This window comes from Copidosoma floridanum, unplaced genomic scaffold (assembly GCF_036245765.1).
Source record: "Copidosoma floridanum isolate Cflo_tuat_1 unplaced genomic scaffold, Cflo_Japanese_pri ptg000031l, whole genome shotgun sequence".
In the NCBI taxonomy this organism is placed as follows: domain Eukaryota; kingdom Metazoa; phylum Arthropoda; class Insecta; order Hymenoptera; family Encyrtidae; genus Copidosoma; species Copidosoma floridanum.
In genome coordinates, this window is record NW_028321908.1 from 4,277,297 (window position 1) to 4,298,062 (window position 20,766).

At 35.9% G+C, this 20,766-nt stretch overlaps 1 protein-coding gene across 5 annotated transcripts in view; it reads left to right on the forward strand.

The window, feature by feature from the left end:
• Arp1 (Actin-related protein 1) overlaps positions 1-20,766 on the forward strand; it is a 553,556-nt gene that overhangs the window by 234,672 nt on the left and 298,118 nt on the right. The gene's annotated exons all lie outside the window — the stretch shown is intronic.

Consider the following 20,766-nt stretch of genomic DNA (forward strand, 5'->3'; position numbering starts at 1 on the left):
AATGTCCAACTTATACACTTTATTACTATGTGTTTTTAAAAAGACAATTTTAACAATAATCATAATATTTTCTCTTATACATCTTTACATAAAAAAATAAAATTTATCAGAGAACTGGATCCATGTAACCATGTTCCCGAAAAAATCGTAGCCCATAAACTATTATCTACAGCCAAAAAACAAGCATAGCGGAAGGTTAAAGTAAGAACTATAAGAATTTTGTCTATGTTATTATGTTGACTGAACGAGTATGGACTGAACAAGATTTATAGAAATAGTATGTATTTTGATGTTATAACTAACGGCGTCTTGGCTTCGCCCGATATTCACTAAGTGGAGTACCATAATGTGTTGAAGCGTAACGTAAAATATTTTCAGTTTATCAATATTTCAAAATTTTTCTTCCATTCTGGTATTTCTTGATATAAATAAATTTATTTAAAAAAACTTTTGCTTGGAATACATCTAGTTGTGGTCGAATAATAAGCTGTAAAAAAGAAAAAAAAGAGATAATAGTGTTAAAAAGTACCATACGTTCCTTACTATGTAAAACAGTTGTTGGCCTTTAAAAGACCCGTTGATCTGTACTGTATTACGTTATAACATATGAAAAGGACATATGTCTGTTAAAGCTGTAAAAATACAGAAGTAATGAAAAAAAAAAAAAAAAAAATGATTCGGATTTTTTTTTTTTTTTTTTTTTTTTTTCTCTACAAACCGTTATTACCGGAGCAACCAAGTTCTTGAGCCTTATCTATCCATTTTTCAGCGCCATAGTAAATACCTACATATCACTGCTGATTTTTACGCTGCTGTCCCAATCTCGACAAATGTTCTGCTTCAGCTTCTCGATGCCTAATATACATGGAAAGCATTTGAAGTTTTCCTTTTAATTCGCCTTTTTTTAACACTAGGCATTTTTAAAACTGTTCCCTTGTTTTTTGCCAACTTTTTTAGGCTATAACATATTTTGTTGTTAAGGTATTTCGACGTTAGATGGTCCTTAAAAGGACCAGTGAGCTTTAGTCTTTCTTGACTAAAGTTTCCAGCCATCGTAACTGCCTCGATACATAAGGGTAATTTTTTCTGATCTTCAGTTGTATCACTAGTTTGATTGGGAGAAAAACTATGATACTCTGGAGTGTTAAAGCTGGTTGTAGTGCTGTTTTCCAACATATCCCGGTGTTAAGCTGTTTGCTTAAGTTTTTTTCTCCTTCATAGCTTTGCTATTAGGTTCGCTGTACGTAAATTTTAAAGTCAGTAATTCCTGATTGAACCTAAGGTCTGTTAGTGGCCGGGGTGTCCAGCCTTGCGATGAACAACTCCGCTCATGACGTCTGCCAGTGAATGACTGACTTGTTTTAAAACGGGGCTGTCTTTACATAGCCTGTTAGTGGACGAATTATTGTCAGAATTTTGTTTAAAGTATACGTAATAATATTTGCTGGAAGTATTTGCAAAGAATGTATTTGTTCGTGAAGTGGTTTGACTTACGATAGCCTCAAAAAGGCTGATGAAATAGATGGTGGTTTAGTGAACGTTAATTTTTATGATGACCCTCAAAATGGCCAATGAGAACACTTTCTATCAGTCTCTATTATGCCCAACGGTGGAAGCTGGCTGCAGGTAGATGAGGTGACAAACCAGAGCTGCGTGGATCTGCCACTGCCATTATATTTAGCCTGCTGTTTCAGAAGGATGTGTTCCAGCAGCACCAGATTAGTTTGAAGGCCGGCCATAATGTTTTGAAGCGTTGGTGCTGATTGTACTCTTGTCCGACGTCTCCTGGTGTTACGCTGGAGACGTTGGCGTTTAGAATGCCACCTATTTCATGGTAGTAGGTCATTTTAGTAGTCCAGGATGAAAATCGGCGTAGGAATCTTGCCTATTGGAGACTTTCAGAGTGTCGTCAATAGCCGGGATACTTAGCTGTATGACGAACAGCTCTATCACAATGTACTGCCAGTGAACGACTATAATAATTTTCATTTTTCTCGGGAATATTACCACCAGACTCACTGACTTCGATTTTACATTGACGCCATTTAGCAGATCATACTGAACCAAAGAAAAAAGCAAGCATTTTTGCAAAACTGTGAGCCTATTGGTGCTCTTAATAATTTAAGCCATGTGGATAGTGCCAAGAATCAGTACGTAAAATTCCAGCAAAATCAGTCGAGTAGTTTTAGTAGTTAGAGATAACATTTTTTGGGCCCTTGCTTGACATACTAGTGAAATAAAGTGGAGTGGATGCGGAGTAAAAGAGGAATTAATAAAAATATACCTCCATTATGTTAACTCTATGTAATGGTCTCTGATGTAGGCAAACTTGCGAGTCTCTCAATTAACATGTAGAGAGCAAATAAATCGGTAGATAGAAATACATGAACTATACGATACAAGAGTAGAGATTAGAAGGTTTATGTTAAGTTGAAATGGGCATGTGATCCACTATCTATTACACTAACAGTTTGTATACATATATTTATTGCTTTACTAAAAATCATATTACACTTAATTTGCTGTACATACAGGGCCAATATAGTAAATTCACAATAACCTCCATGAAGGGTTAAACGCTTTTCAAGGAAAGACAAAATTGTCATTGAAGTACCATTTTCTGCTTAAAATTTTATATCTCCTAAATAATATGCCAACTACCCTCATACAGTTGTGGTAAAATACTCCAAAATACAGTAAACATAAAAAAAAAAAAAAATTTTTATCTTAAAGGATTCTATTTTCAGTAAATATTATGATTAGCTGAAGTTATATTTTCCTTTTAAATATATTTAAAATTTTTCCCATAATATACAATTTGTAGTATCATCCTTTAGAATTGCCACAACTACCCTGCATGAGATTTAACAGAAAGATAGCTGAAGTGATATTTGAAATAGTTTGAAACTCTTTATGTTTGGAATGGTAAAACAAGTCTAAAATAGGTTTGAAGTTACTGATAAAAATGGCCCTGACAGTGCTATGAAAAAATACCTTATTGTTTAGATAACAAAAAATATTAAAAAAATTTTTTTGTTAAAGTATGTCAAGTTCTTTGACAGTAGAATTTATTGAAATAAACTCATAGCTGGTTCAAGACCTGTTATTTCAACGGGCAACCAAAGAGATACGTTTGCACGGCCAGTAATGCTGTCATAGATGTAATCATAACAAAAAAATCTTAAATGTCTAAAAAAGAGAATTATACAAGTTGAAAAAATTTTTGACAAAAATGAGATATGATAGCTATTCATTTTTTATTAATTGGAATGTCATGCGGACTGTCTGCATAAGTATTTTGCTATCAAATGATAGAAAATTTTAGAAAGCCTTACTCTAGTAGCGTAAGTAGCTGTTATAACCATTTAGCAGTGGTAAGAAAAGCTGTAAATATTAAGCAAATGTACAATAGTACCATGATATTTTTTTGTTTCAAATTTTAATAAGGCTTCTAACAATTTTTCTAGGAAGGTTACAAATCACTATTTGTACTACATAAATTATCAACTTGAACTCTATTTTTGCTAATTAATATGTTTGTCATAATAAAAGTCCAGCATATATTTCCGTTTCTCAAATATTTCGTGGACGTAGTAGCAGGATTTTGCATACTTTTGGGGAAGATTTATTTGTGTAGTGCCTAATAGAACATAATTTTTTGAAATGAAACATGACCCGGATGTTTGAAGCTTTTATAAAAGTAGTTTTACAGTTGAATTAAATAAGCAGTTTTTTTATGATCTCTGCAAATATATGTTGCAGGACAACAACAGTTTGTCAGACATGTTTATTTGATCTTATATTAAAACTTTGCTTTCTAACAATGACTGTAAACGAATAATAGTAGAAAGTTGAGGATAGCCTTATTTGTTGAGAATAATAAACTATTGTTGTATTTTCATCTCACTTAAACCCAATTTCGAGATAATTTTTGTCTTTAAATAACAATATCGTGGATGTAAAATTTTTTCGCTTCAGATTTAGTTTTTGCAACTAAAAAAAGATAAGAATATAGTAGTCTGGCCTGCTGATCTTAAAATTTTTTCTTTTTAGTCTGTGGAAGTATTAAAGTTAAAAAGTGGCAAAACATGGTGTGTGTGCAACCATGCAGAACTTAAATTCAATGATTAATAAAACTGTATTTTTCTATACATACAGCTGTATTTTCATATATTGTTTATTATTAAATATAGGTCAGAGAAGGTAAGGTCATAGATAGGCGAGTTCTTACAAACAAAAATATATTATAATTATCATTTTACACAAAAACTGTTACGCAGATTGTTTAAAGTAAAAGTGCGTGAAAGTGAGTTTGAATTTCATGTAGTTGTGTACGGCAACTGACAAAAACTTTCATTGTCATTATTATTCCATTCAATGGAACATGGTTTTAAATCACCTACAATTATACCGTCATATAAAAACGTTTAGGTACAAATATTTACGATACAATATAACAATGATCATAAAAAGGTAGCGCACAAAAACCATTAAGTTAAGTGAATCATTATAAAACACTAATATTTGTACATGAATTCTCATGTTAAATAGTAAAATATTATCCATTAAAAGCGATATCCTCTTTTAACCTTCTATTTGTCTCATAACTTACATTTCAAGTATCTTTATTTTTTTTAACAAGAGGTCAAAATATACTTGTATTCGTGTTTTTTAAAATTGTAAATGGTCCTCTTCTCGCCCCCTACGTTTCTCTGTATTCATCTACGTTACCGTACATTTTTTTTAAGTTAAGAAAAATTCTGCAATTTTATTCCGTGTTTTTAATACCTTTCCTCATTAGCAGATAGTAAAACTAATATAAAGTTAACGTATAGTGTAAAATGTTTATAACAACTATAGAACTGTCACGATAAAACTTAATATAGTACAGATAAGTATATCCCTGCGCTTCACCATGTGAACATTTTATCATTAGAATTTTGTAACCATCGAAAATACGTTATAGAATATGTTGAATACATATAAATATTATCATTTAAAGAAACCTAAAGTTGCGAAAAATATTGTTTTTAAGTATAAAAAATACTTCATAACTTGAGTACTTTGAAAAGCGAGAGTATATAAGAATAAAAACATAATAATTTCAATTAAAGTTGTGTCCATCGAACATTTATAAACGTACACTATCAAAGCTAGTGCCATGAGATTTATGAATTGAAATGGTAAATGCTCAAACAAAAAAAAAATTTTTCCGTATGATTTAATAGGTAACACTGATAAACTTTCCGTACTTGAAGTCGTTGTCAGTGTAGTGAAATTATTTTTTAGTTTGTTTTGAAGTATTATTCCTGCTTCATAAATACTTTAAAATGATTTTGTATTTAGCAATCGTGTATTATTTTACAGGCCGTTGGCTAAACTCAAATTCCTTAAGAAATGCTATTAACTACTTTCATTTAAAAATGTACAGAAATGTTACGATCGAACGCATCGACGCCTTTATATGTTACATGACATTTGCTATAGTCAATAGTTATACTTTTATTTAGTTGATTTAATATTTTGTTACATAAAAAGTAAGTGTATATATTTAAAAAAATTGGTATTGCTTCATTCGGTGAATATTTATTGTACTGTTTATACGCACTAACAATTTTTAACCTTAGAAATAAAAATGTAACTTAATGTATCGCATAAAGAAATTCATATTTATTCTTTGAGCTAATGAACAGACTCAATTTATATACCCTGGCCACATATTATTTTTAAAATATTTTTATCATATTTTGTTATACGATGACTGATTCGTTCAGAATCACGCCTGCTTCAATAGTAATTATAACTTTCTACGTAATCCTTTATTCAACTTTTCATTAAAAATAAAATCTACAAAAAAGCTTTCTGGCTTATTTAACTTGAGACCTTCCACTTCTCGTATACTCTAAGTATCACTTTCGATATAAATATACACGATCATTCATTCATTCATTCTTGATTAAAAAAGGTATGTGACTGCATGTAAACTTACAGATATAATACTTAATTCGGTGTTTTTTTTTCAATTTACTTCACTTCATTTTACGTGGTGGTTCTACCAGCACTTGGAGCAACTTGTCCAAGCTGGCTTGGAATGGTCTTACTGACTTATCCGCTTTGTTTGCATACTTGCATAACAGTTGACTCAATCTCTTGATTGAGCCTAGTAGGTTTGTTTGAGTCAGTCCTACAATTTGACGTGAAATTTGAGCATAAGTGTAAGTCCTGAAGAGGAATATTGGCGTGGCGCGAAGTTGCTGATGCTGTTGGGTTGAAGCGGGCATTCGAGTGTGAATGGCCATTAGTCTCCTCTGCGTAGGCGAGCTCGAGTTGTAGAACGTCCAGTTTTGTGATTGTTTGGTCTATAGATACTAAGTATACGTCTCCAGATATATAAACCATTACGGGATAGGGGCTATCTAACTTCTGTGCGAAGCTAGCACAAAATTTATCTGGATTTTTTGAGAGTTGGTGGCTACGTATGTAGACTAAAGTGTTTGCAGAGTAGGTTAAACTAGGCTGACTAATGAATTATGCTCTTGGTATGCTGCCATCGATAGGAGCTGATCTGCTAGCTGACGAGTTTTCCATTCTCCTGTACGAAAATTAGAGTAATACAACAGCAGTTGAGCTAAAAATACTCTGGTAGCAGCGTTGCGACGATTACGTAGTTGATAAAGTACCTTGGGAAGTGCAGATTTCATTGGTAGTGCCTATATGGGTATGAATGCAGGCCTTTCTTGATCTCCTGATTACGTCGTGCTGTTGGATTAGCTCGAAGATGATAGTCTTGAGTAGTCCAGTGTTGAACTTCCCAGTAGAGACTAAAAAGGCGCCTCTGTATGAACGAGCCTATACTGGATATAGTCCCTTCCATACGTGAGTAAAGTTTTAGTATAGTGGCTCTAGGACTCGCTGATGTGGGTGGCTATATACGTAGTCCTGGATGGTTGTTAAATAACATTCACTAAGTTGACCAGCAATGTAGTGGTATTGTTGATGCTGGACTAAATGGATGAATACTTGAATATTTCTTGATCTATGGTTATATCATATGTTGACTTTCTGCTTTTTCGAGTGAAAAATGTTGCGTTTAAACAGCCGTTAGACCCGAAACATCCCGGTGGCGATGTTACCAATGGTTACTACTGAGACTGATACCTATTTCTATCTTCTTCAAAGGCAGATTGGAATATTTTTGAACATTTCTCAAATTTGCTAACTTTTTATTGACAATGATATTTTCGTAGCTTTAGTTTTCTTACTGTCATTTTTTAAAAGAAACTTTATATCTTCACTTAAAATCATCGCTCAAATATGTCTCTATTTTTATCTGCTCTACAACATATTTGTATGATAATATTCTAAATGAATTGAATATAATTCACATACCAGAATTTCTAGTGATAAGGGTGCAATGTCATAAGTACATTATTAGATTATTTATTAATCAAGTTTGTTACTAATGTGAATGAACTCAGGTAAAATATTTGAATTATTTTTATATATAAATATTTTATGTATAAGAATATCTTTTAGTAATCCAGTATTTTTTATTGACTATGACAGTGTATTAAAAATCTAGCTATCTACAGATTATCTACAAATATTAATAAAAAACTATTTATTAATAAATTACAGTTATTTTCAAAATAACTATCCTATCAAAAGATTTTCTACAATTATAAAATAAAATGTAAATGTTAATATACAGATACATAAAATATAAAAATACTTTATTTATCTGTAGTCTTTGTTCTATTACAAAATTTTTATACAATGAGTGTAATATTATACAATATGTATAATACAAAATGTGTTTAAATTTTGTGAATTATATTATGATTATTGTATTATGTGTTTTTTCCTTTACCAAATTTACATCGCAAAAAAGTACGTAACACTTCATACAAGTATAGGTTAAATTGTCAAGTGTACAGTCAGATTAATTCACAATTTTACAAAGTGTTGGCATTTACGACTTTTTAATAGGCAGTACATATAGTGTGTAAGACAGCGCCACATGCAAGGTGATACTTGCGGGCCCTATAGTCAGGTACAGTGTAAGCTACCGTGCCTTCTACACCTCTCGTCAGCTCTATTTATTGTCTTTGTCAGTTTTGTCTGTAGTAAGTCTGTAAACTGTATCAAGTCAGTTGTGTTTTACGTTTGTCGGCAGTTAAATTAAATAAACGTTTTGTTCTTTTATAAAATACTCGTTTTTATTTCGCGCACCCCCTTTACTCACACCTCTCCAGGTTACGGGCCCCAGACTCGCTTCCACCGCGCGTGATCTTTGTTTGTGTGGGTGAGAGTGATAAAAGGGAGGATGGCGGAAAGGGCTGAAACAGCAAAGGATGGACAAGAGAGTTCGATCGATGAAGCAGCCGAGAGCGTGACCCATGGTGACCAGGCCGAGTCCGTTGTCGACCAGGCGTTGTCGACGCCGGTCGAGGAAAGGGGAGCAAATCTGGACGCCGAAACCGAGATCAGCGGTAGGTCAACACCTTTTTTTGAGTGATGCTGGTTGGACGCTACAACGTCAGGTAAAAAGGGGGTTTTCTTGTGCATTTTGAGAAATGCGCAAGATTCCAAGAAACACGTGGCGTTGGTAGCGCGACACGCACATGCAAGAGCGGGGCGGATCGAGAGGGGGACAACATATTGCGGCTGAGAAGAGAGTTCGGTCTCTCTCTCTCCCTCTCGTGATGACGCGAGGCTTTTTGACTGAAAATATATTACGAGGCCGTTTGTGTTTTGTTTTCGTGCTTTCTCGCGTCTCTTGTTCTTGTCGCCTCGACTGTTGTGTGCGCGTTACAATATAAATGTCTGAACTAGGAAAGTTTGAACGTGTGTCGGCAGAAAATAATATATGTCCTTTCCCAGTGCTTTTAATTAATTGAACTCTAGGCAATAAATATTCAAGACGGTTTTTAAAATTAGTCAGAAAAGGCTGATATTTTAAAAGTTTACATTTTCTTTAAGACGAGAAAACTATCGATGCTCTGTCAAGAATATGTCGGGGAATTTCATCCCAAGTCAAGTAAGAGGGACGACAACAAGCTGCTATCTTGTTGGTGGATAAAAGGGGAATAATGGCATGTGTCGGGCAAAGGAATATTCCCGCCAAAGGTGTGTAAACGAAATTATTTTCCGTGTGACTCGAACAGTCACGTTAGACTTGTGTTCGGTCGCGCGCGGCTGTGTTAGTGCCCAGCGTGCAATCGTGCTTTGTGTTTGAGCACGAGAACACGCTTCAGGCCACGCTGACTAGATTCGGCTTGCGTTCGGTCAATTTCTGATTGACTCCCTGAAAACAAATTAGGCGAAAATGAGTCTGTACACGAAGCACCCCCCTCTTCCCCGTCGCGCACACCGTAAAATACCCAACTTAAAGTAAAGAAAGTGCAAACTATTGAAAACAAATATAAATGGATAAACGTCAGCAAAACGAAGTTGCATATGGCAAATAAATAGAAAAATAAAAATTTTTCAGAAAACACCATGCTGGCTAGGTTTGACTCGATGATGGCCGCGATTGGCCAGATGATCGAAAAGCAGGAGAAAGCAAACGAGGAGGCAAGGAAGGCAGAGGAAGAATGGGCAAGGAAGGCAGAGGAAGAAAGGCAGAAGGTTGAGAGAACAAGGGAGAAGATAATCATGGTCCTGCGCAATTTTGACCACAGGTTGTCCTGGTTGGGCGAGCGGGTGAACAGGGTCGAGTCATCTGAGGCCCAATCGTCAACTGGAGCATCCCTGCAGTCATCAAATCCTCGCAACTACAGAACACGGGTGAGTCTAGAAGACAAATTAAAAACGTTCTTGAATGACACAAAAAATGAAAATTTATCTAAAGGCAGCGCGGAACTTCTCGCGACAACCATCAATCAAATACATAAATTCGGCCGTGATACTCAACACTTATACAATTATCATATGTCTAATGATATGAAGTTCGAAGTTTTCCTCGATAAATTTAAGTCTGAACTCCGGTCTAAAGGATTACTATATGTCATTGATCCTTCGATTGGAAATAGGGAATTTATTAACGAAGACATGTTCAAAGAAGATAAATTAAAAGTCAGAGATATTTTATTAAGTAGAGTAACAGAAAAATATCCTTTAAGAACTTTTCGTCTGCAAGATCCGGTTGTAATATTGGAAAGTCTGAAAGAACTTAAGAAGGGGAAGACGCCCCTTACAACGGCCGCGATTCGTAAAAAATTGCATGAAATTAAATTTTACAAAGGGAAAGAATCGGTTGCCAAATTCATAGAAAAATTTGAGAAACTGGTCAGAAATTATGAGATTATAAGTACGTCTGGTCCCTTTTCTGAAGAAGAAAAGCGAGATGCCTTTTATACCGCTGTAGTCGGAGCGGTACCTTGCGTGCAGGTGACAGACTTCACACTTAAAATGCAGAGCAGAGATGGAAAGGTTGTGACATATGAAAACCTCATGTCGTACATGTTAAAGGTTGAGTCGGAAAGCCTGGCAGAAGCCACTGGAGGTCGCCCCACGAGGGCAGCTTTGACTGCATCTTGGCCCCAGGACCGCCTCCGCTGCTTCAACTGTGATGACTGGGATTATATGGCTGACAAGTGTCCGAAGGCAGGTACCGGACTCAGGAAGTGCTACACGTGTGGCACATTCGTGCATGACATCCCAGCTCATAAGAGATGCAGCCCGAGATGTGGTGAGCAAAACAAGTCTGATTCATGGGATTTTAAAAGGCAGGGCCTTGGAAGTCGAGGGAATTAAGGTGGCCGCGGTGGTGGCCGTGGCAGTGGCCGAGGCCGCTCTAATTCCCGAAACTTTAGGCAGAAACGGAACTCTAGCAACGTCAGGGACGAAAAAGATTCCAAAAGGCAAAGAAAGTTTCTGACCAGGGCCGGGAGACGAAGGAAAAACAAAATGCTTCAGGGCCAAATAAAGGTGAGTCTCTTACGTTGATCGAGACCCTCAATACTCTGTTTTCAAACTCTGTAGGTTGGGTAAATAATTCAGAATCGGATAGAGAAAATAAAATTAAATTTGTCGCTGATTCGGGAGCGACTGATCACTTTGCAAAGTCAGAAAAATTCTTTACAAATATTGACAGAAACAAAATTTGTAAAATAAAATGTGCAAACTCAGACTCATCCGCAGACTTGAAAACGGAGGGAGTGGGAAATTTGCTGCTTAAAAATTGCAATAACGACGTTGAGTTGAAGGGAGTGGTGTGTGCTCGCGACTTGATCGGGAATTAATTGTCGCTACGAAAATTTGCTGATATGGGCTTGTCGATCTATTTAGATGATTTATTGATGATTATTCCAAGTTTGCAATTGCTTACCCGATGAAAAACAAAAGTGATACTGGTGAATGTTTAGATAATTTTGTTAAAGGCTGTAGAAATCTTCTCGGGTTTGAAGCTAAAGTGTCTTATCTAAGGTCTTGTCAGGGTACCGAGTACACGGGAGGCTCCGTCCGAAAAATATTAAATGACCTTGGAGCTGAACTCCAACTGAGTTGTCCGGATACCCCTGAACATAATGGTACGTCAGAAAGGCTGAACAAAACAATTCAAATGAAAGTCTGAGCTCTGATATGTGATTCGGGACTCCCGGAAAACATGTGGGACTTGGCACTAAACGCAGCTGTATTTGCGTACAATCGTACTCCGTATCGCTCAAATAACATGAAAATCCCTTTAATGAAGCTGGCTCCGAATAAAAATATAGACTTAAGTCAGATGAAAAGATTCGGCTGCATCGCGTATTTGAGAGTTCAGAGAAACACCGAAACTAAGTTCCGAGCAAAAGGGAAACGAGCGGTTATGGTAGGATACACGCTGATAGGGTATCGTCTGCTTTGTCCGGACGAAGGAAAGTTTTATGAAAGTCGGGACGTCAGATTTAACGAGCGTTTTGTGTATGGAGACGTTTTTGGTAAAAACTCAATTCAAAACTGGGAAAATGTGACTGTAGATATTAAATTAGACGAGTGGTTTTTAAAATTCGAAAAGAAAAGAGAAGAGACAGTGTCATCGGAGGAAGCGCCCCCGGTGGTACAACGGAAAAGAGGAAGGCTGAAAAGACTGATAGAAACAATGGAGGCCAACTTGGTCCATGAAAGTCGTGTAAAAGACGTCAGCTTTGCGGGCTTAGCTCTCAGGGAAGAAGTAACAAAAGACCTAATTTTTAAGAACGGTGATACTGAAACGTCAGGAGATAATACTATTTATGCGGAAGATCTAGTTTACCACTATTTGCTGGCAGAAATAAATAAAGATCCAGCTTCATATAAAGAAGCAATGAAGGCTGTGGATAAAGAAGGCTGGAATCAAGCCATCCTAGAAGAGTTTGACTCAATGGCAAAGAATCAAGTCTGGAAGTTGGTAAATAGACCTGCAGGACTGGTAAAAGGTAAACGTCCGAATATCATCGATTCCCGATGGGTTCTTAAGAAAAAGGTTGATGCTCGAGGATGTGAGAAACACAAAGCACGGCTGGTAATACGGGGTTTTAAAGATAAAAATGAGTATGATCTTACGGAGACTTACGCCCCGGTGTCAAGACTGATTTTAATAAGAACTGCTCTGGCTGTAATCAATAAACTTAATTTGGATACATGTCAGCTTGACGTTAAAACGGCATTTTTAAATGGTACTCTTGACGACGAGATATATATGGAGTTACCAGAAGGTTTGGTCTGTTCCGATCTGGAAAAACACAGCAAGGTGTGCAAGCCTTAGAGAGCCCTCTACAGCCTTAAAGTCAGTCCGAAAAAATGGCATGAAAGATTTCCGGAGGCTGCAACGAAAATAGGTCTAAGATCTTACATCTTGGAACCTTGCCTGTTTACTTGGCATGAGGCAGACAAAATTCTGATGTTGGTTCTCTATGTTGATGACATGCTTTCAGCAAGTAATGATACTGGCAAATTGAAGTCTGTGAAGGAAAGACTGCAAAGTGAGTTTGAAATGACTGACCTAGGAGAAGTTAAATCGTTTTTAGGCATTGAAGTCAGAAGAGACAGAGAAAACCAAGTTCTAACTTTAACTCAGACCAATTACATGAATAAGATACTTGGAAAGTTTGGGGTTTGATGATTCTAAGCCAGTGAAAACTCCAATGGTCACAGGTCATGTGTTAAATCAACAAAGAAAACAAAGAGAGCAATCAGAAAAGCAGATTGATTTGAATGAGTCTAGATCGACTGAAAGCGTTCCCTACCGGGAGGCTGTTGGGAGCTTATTATATGCTGCCAATACTGTACGTCCGGATATAAGCTATGCAGTGAATGTGCTGAGCAGGTATCAAATAAGTCCGACTAACGAAGACTGGAATATGGTTAAAAGAGTGTTTCGGTATCTGGCAGGGACCAAGTCTTATGGTCTAAGATATTGTGGATGGCAGCAAGGGCTGGAAGCATTCTCCGATGCCAGTTTTGGCGACTGTAAAGGGTCTGTAACCACAAGTGGTTACGTGATTAAAATCTTTGGAGACTTAGTGGCATGGATAACTCACAAACAAACGTATGTATCTTTGTCAACATGTCAGGCAGAGTATGTGTCACTGAGTGAAGCATGTAGAGAACTGATGGCAGTTGATAATTCGATTAAAATTATACTGAATAATACTTTGTGTCCGGCAGATCTATGGTGCGACAATAAGGCAGCTGAGCAAAATGCTAAAATTATAGGCAGTGGTAAATTAAGACATACGACAGAAATTCATGAGCATTATGTTAAAGAATGTGTAAATTATGGTATACTAAACGTCAGATGGCTAAATACTAAAGAACAGATGGCCGATATATTCACAGAACCTCTACCGATCGAGCTCCACGAAAAATTTGCTAGCAGAATCGCGAACAGCTTCTGCGACTCTAACTGGTAACTAATAAGTTGTCTCTGTTTCAGATAAGCAATAAAAGAGCCATGGACCGACTCATGGACTACTTGGGTGCATTCCCAAAGCCGTGGAGCCGAGTCAAGAACACACATTTATTTATTTATTTAAAAAAAAAAAAAAAAAAAACAATTGTTCTTTGTATCTATTTTGAATTATAATTTTTGTTTAATATACTTAGCTATCTTAAGTCGGGAGAAAGTGTTGGCATGTACGACTTTTCAATAGGCAGTATATATAGTGTGTAAGACAGCGCCACAGGCAAGGTGATACTTGCGGGCCCTATAGTCAGTACAGTGTAAGCTACCGTGCCTACTACACCTCTTGTCAGCTCTATTTATTGTCTTTGTCAGTTTTGTCTGTAGTAAGTCTGTAAACTGTATCAAGTCAGTTGTGTTTTACGTTTGTCGGCAGTTAAATTAAATAAACGTTTTGTTCTTTTATAAAATACTCGTTTTTATTTCGCGCACCCCCTTGACTCACACCTCTTCTCAAAGATATTTCGCCTCTTAGGCGTTTTCAAAATAAATTGTATTCTGCGTATGGATGCCTAAGCCCTCTTTTTTCTGCATTCAAAAAACTTCCTTTTACTTAAATACTTGTATTACGTGCATAATCATAAGCTTAATAATCTCGTACGGACTAACATACAATTTCATGCATAGTAATAATGATTTGTCTTACAGGCCAGGTGCACGACAGATGCTGCTCTTATTTTTCTCCCAATGCCAATGTTAAATTTTATGGAAGAAAATAGTTATGGCCATTATTGGCAAATTTACCCCTATAGCCTGTAATGACACAATGTTAAATTGACTAGGGGCACCAGCCCTCCTCTAAACATTTATGCATCCAGCGGATAACTATACTAGCAAACTGAATTTCGGAATGGTTTTATATTTAAATCAAGTAATAGTAGAACTCAGTCTTAACAAATACACTTCAGTGTAACAATAAAAAAAGCAATCTTAATATTCATTGTTAGTTTTATTAAAACTATACTAATGAATCTAGAAAATTTGTATACGCTCAGTTTTTTTTTATCTTAAAAAAATGTTTAAAGATAGTGGATTAAAAAATTTTTGTATTGATTTTTAAATGATTTGTCTTTAGCTTATTGTAAAAACCAGTTGGCAGTGAGTGCTTGGGTATAAAAATACCTTCTACGAAACAATATTATGTACGAAGGTGATGCAATTATCGTGGGAATAAGTATACCTACGTTTGGAAATTCAAAGTGAAATTCACCGGAGGGCACTGATATATACTAGCAAATCATTAAACCTACGTTTATTGGGTATGATTTTAATGAATATTAAATGCGTTATCGATTATAATGTTAGATGTATATTTTGCGCTCGTAACTGAATTCTAATGCATGCGCAATAGCAAGAAGACGAGACGCCGTGACGCTGCTCTTCAGCGTCTAATACCAATAGTTTACTCACTCTTGCGCAGTCAGTCAGTCTGTCGATACGCACTCCCTGCTTTTCGTATTTTCCTTTTGATTTTATCTTGCTTTATTTCAGTTCAGCTTACGATTGTATCCTTGATTGTAAAGACTAAAGATAGCATACACTGAAGATAGTGAGAATAAACGTGTCCGTGTTTTATAATAAAAACGACAGTGTTGTACATTTTATTGCCCGATCAAATACCCACACATCCATACTGCTAACAGGTTATGGGCCTTAAAAGTGTAGTGTGGTTGTGTATTCAAGACCTCCGCTAACCGCCATTTTTTTTTCTGTGATCGAGCCCATCTCGCGTTTGCTCGCATTTTTTTTGCCCTCCGCATTTCCTTGCATCCCTTTTCTTACAGGCCATCGACGAGGCGGCGTAGAGATTGACATCAGCCACTGGTGAGACCGAGCAGATCTGGGAGGTGACAGCTTGCGGGGCGAGAGGGATTGTGAGGGATTTACGGAAGAAAGAAAGTAAGTAGCTGATAATGATGCTTATGATGTCTTTGTCGGTCATTATGTTGACATAATGTGTTTTATTTTTCGATGGTTCGATACCGAAATTGCATGAGAGTGGTAATAATATATGTTATAGATATGATGGGTATGACAGTGGATGGGATTTGTGAAGCTTTTTATAAAGCTAGTATTCTGTAATTCTCAAGGGTCAAGAGTTGGCACGTGTTTTTCCTCGCGTGAGGCAGGCTTGCATTGGGGTACGAGGATTTTCATTTAGCTGCTACAGCTAAAGCTACCGCTGTGGGGGACGCCTCAAAGCGGGGAGAGGGACTTTCGTTTCGGCCATGACTTGCGTTCGGTCAGACCGAGCGTATGTATTCCTTTTAGTAGGCTTGGTAGCTGATGGCGCGCACAGAGTAGCCATCTTAGATAGACTTGTTTACTTTTCCAAGTCCCCGTACAGTGCGGCCTCGATCCTCTCCGTGGATTTTCACGCTCAGACTAGAGGTAAATGCCGACTCAAACCAAAATGCAGAAATTTAAAATTTCTAACTTTGGTGTAATACGCGTCAGCACATCGTAATTACAGGCATACGATTGTGCTCGATCGCATTGGAATTGTGCTGCTATTGTGTATGACTATAGACATGTTACGTTTGCATGTTTAAGTCATCTGATGTATCTCGTCCTATGAGTAGTGCGCATGCATTGAGCTCGTGTGTGCGTGCTTGCTCATGTTTTCCGGTGACACAAATGGGGTTAAAATGGTCACTGGGAAGTAATATATATAACTTGATCTGAGTTATTATAGGAGATATAAGTGACGATTACGATACAGGAGATCATTTTAACTCAATGGAAAAACGTGGAGGTATAATTTACACTATTCCTTAACACAAGCAGCACATTCCAGTTAAAGGTTCTTTAGATAGATTAAAGATAGAACATTTGAATACAATAAGTCACGTGCAAACAAAATTTAAGATAGACATAAACAAAGGGAACCTTTAACAAGATAGCAAGTTAAAGATTTGAGAGATGGAAAAATAAATTTGATTGATACGTCATCTAAAGATAAGAATAAAGATTTGAGAGATAGAAAAATAAATTTGATTAATACCTCATGTAAAGATAAGAATAAAGATTTGAGAGATAGAAAAATAAATTTGATTGATACGTCATCTAAAGATAAGAATAAAGATTTGAGAGATAGAAAAATAAATTCGATTGATACCTCATCTAAAGACAAGAATAAAGATTTGAGAGATAGAGAAATAAATTTGATTGATACCTCATCTAAAGACAAGAATGAAGATTTGAGAGATAGAAAAATAAATTTGATTAATACCTCATGTTAAGATAAGAATGAAGATTTGAGAGATAGAAAAATAAGTTTGATCCATACCTTATCAAGATAGCAAATTAATAATATAAAAATGGAAAGATAGTTTTGATGATACCTCAACTAAAAATAGCAAAGATTTGAAAATAGAAAGATAGACTTGATTGATACAAGATTATTTTAACAGGAAAGCAAATTAAAGCTTAGCAAAATAGAAAGATATACTTAATTAATACAAGATTATTCTAACAAGATATCACATTGAATATTTGAGAAAAAAAAAAAAAAAAAAAAAAAAAAAAAAAAAAAGATAGATATGATTTTGATTAATAAGCCTGAGTAAGTGATAGAAAATAATAGAAAAAAAAAAAAATGAAAAAAAAAAAAGATTTGATTAATACATAAACTATAGATAGCATGTTAAAGATCTGAACGATAGAAAAGATAATTGAAAGAAACAGATAGATAATTTGCACAAGAAAATGGCAAGCAGAAATAATGATCTTAAGATAGAATTGACTAAAGGAGCCAGAAGCCCACAAGAAAGATATTTAGGGGATTCAAAAGTTGACTGAAGATAGAGAGCAGACTTTAAATTTAATACTAGATAGATTATCCTTAGATTATTAAAACAGAGTAGTTTTTTTAATTATCCTACGGTAATAGTGCAAAAATTAATGATACGAAAAGAAGTGATATACAGATGAAGGCGTATCAAATATACAACAAAATTCACACTGTTAGATTTGATCCCGCAAAGCAAAGTGATATTAAATTTTGCGAATTCCTCGATAGATTAAGATGGATTTTGAATGGATTTTGATAGATTTCAAACTTGTTAGTAAAACTCAGAGTTTTCTTGAAGATGAGAAAAGAGATGACTTTTACCATAAGATTGTCAATAAAGTACCAGATGTGAAAATTGCAGATTCTAATAGACTGTTTAAAAGCAAGAATGGCTTGTCCTATAAATATTTAAGTGAAGTGTCAAGAAGGTTAAAGTAATATAGAATTGCTTGGATTTAATGCATCGAGTAGTATGTTTGTTGTTGGACCCGAAACTTTGCTCTCTACGCGCACGGAGGAAACCAAAAATATATGAAAGAAAATTGTTTAAATGCGTGAATAAAAATTCCTCCGTGAACTTGAGAGCGGAGGGAGAAAGGTGGGTTTCGGGTCGTAATAACAAAGACAAAATGGTCCTAGATAGAGTGATATGCGCCAATATGCTCGCTGGAAACTTGACGTCGCTTCGTCAGCTTGTTAATAGATGCATATGTATCTATTTAGATAACCTTAAGATAGATATATTTGACCCACGCTCTAACGAGACGTTAATTTCCGATGCCTACAGAGTCTTCATTGGATAGTGGAACTAGTGCAAGATGGTCAGAGTACAAGCAACAACAAGAAGCGTAAAGAAATTATAGATTGCTTAATAATAGAATGTGTCTCTGCGGCAATGGCTGAGAAGGTTCAGGAAGTCAGTACCAATTATAGTAAGAGCTGACCTATAATCCCAAATAATGGATCTGAAAAAGATTGTTTAGATACCGCTCAACAAAATGAGTTTGAGAAAACCATTGAAGATAGAAAAATTAATGATAGTAAAGAACTAATGATCGGTGAGATTTCAGAGGCTTAAAGTCCCTTTATATAGAGGTATAAAATACTTAAAAGAAATAGCAGAGCCATGCTCTGAAACGCAAGATTCGGGCATTTATCGTTGGAATATCTTAAGGATTGCAAAGAAAGTTTTTGGACAATAAAGATTTGAATAAGTCTGTGCACGATCACTTCATTGCATTATGCAAGGTGTGTCATATTGCTAAAATTTAAAGATTGCCTTTGAACACTAGAAGAGAGAGGGCATCGAAACAACTCATCCTAAAAGATACATTTTCATGATAGTATACACAGACGACTACTTTATATTGACGATGGCATACCCTGTGAAAGTGAAAAGTAAAGCAAGAAATTGTATGGACAAATTTGCGACCAGCGCACGAAATCTACTGGACTTTAATGCAAAGATGTGCTATTACAGAACTGACCAAGGCACAGAGTTTGCAGGAGGTCGAACAGTGGAAATTCTCCAGAGATTGGGAGCTGAGTCTCAAATGGTCTATCCAGACAATTTTTAATACAATGGCGTTTCAGAACGAATCAATCGCACATTGCAGGACAAAGTGTGAACCTACATATATGACTCAAGGTTTAGGGAGAACATGTTGGATCTAACCTTAGGTGCTGCAGTATATACATATAATTACACACCACACCTGTCCAACAAAATAACAGCTCCCTTAGGAAATTTTACCCCCAATTTAAAGATAGAAATAAATCAAAAAAGATTTGGTCGTGTGACCTTTATTAAGACACAGAGGAACACTGGAACCAAATACAGCCCACAAGGTATACGAGTAGTACTGGTTGGCTATACTACTACCGGCTACATTTTTCTAAGACCAGAGGATGCAAATTTTATGAGGTTCTGGGTGTAAGATTTCATGAAAGACTTGTATTTAGAAATGTCTGGAGAAATGATAAAATAGCAAACTGAAATAATCATAAGACAGACATTAAATAAGATGAATGGTTCTTCAAGTTTAGCAAAGATAGTATAGTAAACATAGAAGATACTTGGATTATTATTAGAAACGGAGGGAGAACAAGGAGTCAAGATAAAATGAGGATGATCGAGGAAGAATAAAGAGCTTGTTCAAAAAAACTTCAAAGCAATCTACGAAAAATTAGAATCGATGCATAAAATCAAGTATGTAAAATTGTAGACAGGTCAACTATGAATGTTGAAGAAAGCAAGCCAAACATCATAGATTCCAGACGAGTCCTACAGAAGAAGATAGACGAAGATGGGAACCACGACGTTTAAAGTGAGGTTGGTGTGATTTGTGGGTTTAAAGATAGGAATAAGTACGACTTGCAAGAGACTTATGCTTCTGTATCTGGGTTGGCTCTTGTGAGATCGGTAATATCAACTTTTAATAAATTTAACTTAGAAACTTGTCTGCTGGATGTCAAGACAGCATTCATGAATGTTTCAATCAAGAAAGAAATAAATATAGAATTTCCTGAAGGTATGCTTGACAAAGATTAACTTAAGAAAAATAAAGTATGTAATCTAGAAAACCCTTTATAGACTCAAGATCAGCTTGAAGAAATGGAACGAGTGTTTTCGTATAGTGCTGCACTGAAACTAGTATCATAAACGCACACCAGTAAAGCTTGCCTTTACGAATGGAAAGAAAAAGTTAGCCTTTTAATCTTGATTCCATATGAAGATAATATCATGATAACAAGAAATTGGTAAGTAAATCAAAAGAAATTAAGATTGGTCTGCAGTCTGACTTTGAGATATCAGATCCTGGCGAGGTTGGCACTTTCCTAGTTATCACAGTAAAAAGAGATAGAAAACATAATTCAATTTCACTTACTATTCACGACAGGTGGATACTCATAAGATTGTATTGCCATACAGTTGCTTGGAAGACGAGAAAACAGAGTTACGTTGCAATCTCAACCTGCGCGGCAGAATACGTGGCGATGTGTGATGCAAGGCAGGAGCTGATAGGATTGGAACACTCAATCA